Source organism: Cricetulus griseus, chromosome 6 (genome assembly GCF_003668045.3).
Source record: "Cricetulus griseus strain 17A/GY chromosome 6, alternate assembly CriGri-PICRH-1.0, whole genome shotgun sequence".
NCBI lineage: Eukaryota > Metazoa > Chordata > Mammalia > Rodentia > Cricetidae > Cricetulus > Cricetulus griseus.
Window position 1 is genome coordinate 70,697,739 of NC_048599.1, and position 5,539 is coordinate 70,703,277.

At 38.9% G+C, this 5,539-nt stretch overlaps 1 pseudogene; it reads right to left on the reverse strand.

The window, feature by feature from the left end:
* Window positions 1-4,291: 4,291 nt before the first annotated feature.
* Window positions 4,292-4,771, reverse strand: LOC100765205 (annotated as a pseudogene).
* Window positions 4,772-5,539: the final 768 nt, after the last annotated feature.

The following is a 5,539-nucleotide window of genomic DNA, read 5'->3' on the forward strand; positions in this document are numbered from 1 at the left end:
TTTGAATTATTTACTAATTCAGATTTCCAGCTTAACTTACATGTTTTTAAAGAACATGAATAAAAGTATCCACCAATGTCTGGACTTCTTCCCCAGAGAAAATTGCACATCTTGGTCCCAATACTTGAAAAAAGCCAGCCAATTAGTTCTGTTCAATACAGGTGGGAGGTGAGGCCGTGATAGCTAAACCTTTCTCCAGCTCCTTTGCCCTCCCCTGGCAAAACAGAAGGTTCTCTCCCAGATGGTTCCACTCAAAATGATGGAGGGTCTTTCAGCATGGCTTCTGAAATAACTTTACAGAGCCCAGAACTTCAGGATCTCATTAAATTGTGGGGGACATGTGACCTAAGCCAGTCATAAAGACTGTGGGATTAAGCCAGTGAGGCCAGGAAATGATGATAATGAGGCAGTTTATCCATTAACAAGGCATTTTTTTTTACACAGTTTGATGTTGTTTCCTTTTGTAGAACTCCTACATCCTCGGGGGTCCTTTAAGCAACCCCTTAGATACTAAATCCATAGGTATCTAATGAACAAAACAAGCATAGGACATTCAAAATGTCCCTTCAAAATGGGTTGCATGCATGTGTGAAATTCTCAATTAAAAAAAAAAACTTCCTGATTCTTAAGGGAGTTAAAGTAAGAAGTAGAAATGAAGTTTAAAGTGGAATAAATCAGTGAATATTTATTGAGGTCCTACTATAGATAAAGAAGACGAAGTCAGTGCCTCCGACTTATATGGATGGCCTGAGGTATAGAAGGTGCTAGAACAGACTTTGAGTTCTAAGTAGGAGTAAGAGGGATGGACACTATCAAGACAAGCCTGTGTCTGTTTCAGTGCAGTAACTTCAAAGATATAATGAACTACTTTCACCAATGGTCCCCAATAAAACCAAGATAAGATGCTTCTCACACCAAAGAGAAGAGAAAATCTCTAGGAAAACATGGAACTGTGATGGGAGAGACTATGGAGGATGGATTCCCACAAGGAAAATGAGGCTATCCCATTAGAGAGAGAAGGAAAGCACTTCTCTTCAAGTGGGATATGAGAGGGAGAAGTTTATGATGGACTAGTCATAAACAAGAAAACAGAAAGCAAAAAAAAAAAAAAGCTTTCAAAGCATCTGACTTTGAAAGTTTCTCTCCGATAAGTCAATAATCTATAACTAAAAGAGCAATTTATAAGATGCTCACAGGGAAGCCGAAGGCAGGGCCTCTGCCTCTGGTGTCAATGACAATTGTATTTTTCCTATTTTATTTTTGCTTTTGTTCTTGTTATGTCTGTACTTTTTTAAATATAGTTTTCTATATAAGTGAAGCAATAATTTTTATTAGATGTTGTTATTAAAGTAAAACTTATCTCTGATACAATTTATAAAATTTAAGCCCACAATGTGAGGAATCGTTTTGTTTATTTTCTACTGTTGTTTGTTTTTGTTTGGGAAATAAGTTTTGTTTCTGTTTGGGAAGCAAGTTCTCACACATAGCCCATGTTGGCCTTGAACTTGCTATATGGACAAAGGTGACTTTGAACTTCGTGTCTATCCTTTGCTGGAACTGCTGGCCTGAGCCACCACACCTAATTTTCTGTGCTGCTGGGGATAAAACCCAGGGTATCCTGCATGGTGACCTTTTGTAGAAATTTCCTCTGAGACGAAACATTCCATCCTGGAGGAAGATTCCTTAAGACTTAGTATTTTTTTTAATTGTTTGAGAATTTCACACATGCATGTCATCCATTTAGAATAAATCCACCCTCCTTTAATCCCTTTCAATTCTTCCTCTATCCTGCCCACCACTTTCCCTTCCTAATTTCATGTGCTTTTTTTTTTTTTTTTCCTTTCAACCCACTCAGTCCACTTAGTAATGCCCACATATCCATGTGTGTAGAGCCACCTCCTGGTGTAAGAAAGAGTAGCCTCTTGGAACCTGAAGAAGATGGGCTTTCCTCCCAGTCAAGGAGCCATCAAATGCCCTAGCTCCTCAGTTAGATGTGGGCCTTTATGAGACCTTTCACCATCCATGCTGGATTTCGGTTACCTCCATCTTGTACAGGTCTTGTGCCTCCAGTCACAGAAGCTGTGAGTTCAAGTGTGCCACAGCGCTGTCATGCCTGATAAATGCTGGTTCATGGAAGCTGTCTGTTACCTATGGCTCTTAGAATCTTTCCACCCCTCTTCTCTGAGCTCTGAGAGAAGGGATGTGCTATAAATGTCCTATTTAAAGCCAAGCACTCCACAGTCTCTGTTTTTGGCATCTGACTAATTGTGGTTCTCTGTATTAATCACCGTCTACTGTAAAAAGAAGTCTCTCTAATGAGCATTGAGAAACTAAATACTCTATGTGTACAAACGTAAGGACTTAGGGAGGAATTTATTGCTATGTTCCTTTTAGTAGAATAATAGTTTCGGGTTTTCCCATAGTGCCTTTAACATAGCCAACCATGGATTTCTGGCCTAGTTAGCAGTATGGGCATTAATTCTGTCTTATTATGGAGTGGTCTTAAATTCAATCAGAAAGCACTTTTATTTCCACAGCATTGACACAACAATTGTACCTTATGCCAGTGGGCATATCTTGCTAGGCCAGCCATTATTGCAGCCAGGTTTGTTTGTCTTTCTGATACTAAAGATCAAATGCAGAACCTTGCAGATGCTAGACAAGAGAGACAAGAGCTCTTCCACTGAGCTATAAACCCAACCTAACAAGGTAAGTTTTGAAGGTATAAAGTCTTATCTAGCAGCAGTGTCAAGATGGAGAACCTTTACTCAACAGAAAGAGATACCTCACATGCCTCTTGATAGACAGTCCTTGTACAATGTGGCCTTAAGAAAACATGCCATTCTCAACTCCATGTGTGAACTCTGATCAGGCTGTACTAAAAGCAGTAACCCCATGGCTCTCACTTCTTATTAGTGTGGGAATAAGTCGAAAACCTTTTATTTTGACCTTAAATATTGCTACAGATTTTGAGGAACAAGTAAGTATCCTCCTCTGCTTCTGATGGGGTGACAGAGACTGGGCCAGACATACCATCATAAGTAGAGAGAAAACTGAACAAAAATCCAGAAGGACTGTTTCCAGACACACAGGATTAGTACAGGATGCGTTATGTTTATCCCCAATTTTGTGTTCCACGGAGCCAATTGGTTGTAATATTCTACGCACACCCTAATTGTATCAGGCAGAATAACTAGTAAGAAAGAAGATCTCAAAGTTAAGTAAGAAGATCTCATGTAGTGGCAACATGTCCTCAATGCCAGCATTCATGAAGCAGTGGTTTGTGAGTCTGAGACCAGCCTGTTCTCCATAGTGAATTCCAGGCCAGTTAGAGTTATATAGTGAGACCCTGTCTCAAAAAGAAGAGAAAAGGAAGAAAAAGTAAGAAAAGTGAGCCATCCTGAGTGAAGAACAGACATTATTGCCTAAATAAGTTCAGAACATGCAAACTTACTATAAATAATAAGTAAATTTGGAAAGAGTGTAATAGGCAAACCCTACATAAAAATAAATTTCTCAAATACGATTGTTTTTTATTTAAATAAATTAAAAAAATAAATATATTTCTCTATGCTAACAAGATATTTTTTAAATTAACAAATGAATAGCTTTTGAAAGCATCAAGAGAATGTGAATTACATAGGAGACAGTAATATGTTCTACACCTGCACACCAGCAACCATGAAGCAGTGCAGGGAGGAACAAAAGAAGATGTGTGCAAAACACCATGCTTAACTAGACGTTTATAAGATAGAGATTCTCTGAGATGGCTCAGAGGTTAAGAGCACTGATTGCTCTTTCAGAGGTCCTGAGTTCAACTCCCAGCAACCACATGGTGGCTCACAACTATCTGTAATGAGATTTGGTGCCATCTTTTGCCATGCAGGCATACATGCAAACAGAATGCTGTATACATAATAAATAAATGAATCTTTAAAAAAAGAAAAGAAATATATCTTCAGGTATTTTTTAATGGAGATTCTCTGTAGATCTACAGATTCAATCACATGTTGATCAAAGTTCCAGCAAGATTTTTGAAGAAACTGACAACTTGAGATTCAAAGTGATGAAACTAGATAGAAAACTATTTATTTAAAAAAAATAAAGAAGTTTTGCCGCACTTACAATGATTGATGACAAGGCTTGCTCTAAAACTACATGAATAATGACAATCTCCTACATACAGCCCAGCAGGACAAAATGAAGAAGATGGAAATAGATGCACACATTCATGAATATATCATTGATTTTTTTTCTTTAAAGTGTACGCAACACAGCACAATGTCCTGCTTCACTGAGGTGGCTGACCTTGCCCTCAATCAAAGCTGCCTCTAAACTGGAATTCAGTTGCTGAGCCAGCCCCAACTTCAGCTTTCTAATCATCATCGGGGGAATGGCACTCCTTCTGTAGACATCTCTGTCCACCTCCCCTTTTCTGAATCTTGCAGGTTGCTGACCCTCTGGACCTATGGGCCAAAGCCTGCCAGTCTCAGGACTGATGCAACACAGGGTGGTGGCCATGCTCTCCTGAGGTAGGTCAGGGTAATGTCATCCATACTGCTCGCCCTCATTCATAAGGTACCAACAGAAATGTCTCCAGGCATAGCCTCTTGAGGCTTCATTGGCCTTCATCACATGAAGGTTGGACACATTCTGGTCTGCCAGCTAGGGGTGTTTGTGCATACAGAACATCTTCCTTGGCAGCCATCACTCCTTCCTTTAAAATGAGTTCCTTAAAGATGGCTACCTGGTTCTTCTTAGGCATCAACATGGCAGTGGCTGCTTGGTCCAAGGCAGAGGTTGGAACGGTAGCTCATTGTTTTAAACAATGTTGAGATAATGCGTTGAAAAAGGTCGATCTTTTCAACAAATAACATGGCAGCAATTGGATATTCACAAACAAAAATAAATAGCCTGCCCTACATGGCACCGAATACAAAAATAAGTTAACATGTACCTGTCATGGAAGAATTTGTACACAAACACTTCTCGAGTTTTGCTTATAGCAGCCAAAACCTAGACACAAACTGAACATCCACCAGCAAGTAAGTGGATTGTCAAATTTTAGTATTTCCATACAATGTTGTATTACTAAACTGTAAAAAAGTAGTGAAATGTTGATATACATGACATCTTTGAATTTCGGTAACATTATGCTAAATGAAGAAAGACTGCCCCAAAAAGCAATACTGTACTATCCCATTGATAAGAAATGTGACTGCATGTAAACCTAATGAATAACGATAAATATCCCATCAGGCTTCAAACTGGGTGGGAGGTTGCCTGAAAAGGACCTCCAGGGAATTGTGTCAGTGATGGGGATGTTTTATGTTCCAGCTGGGCAGGATAATTACAACTGTGGAAGTTCACTGAGCTTAAAAAATACATAAAATATATTCCATGTAAATTACACCTGCACAAACTTGATTTTGAAGATCTGCAAAGATGTATCTTTAAGGAAACTTTTGAATTACACTCTTCTAAGACTCAAGGCTTGATAATAAATTTAAACATGATTAAAACCAGAAACCTAACATGC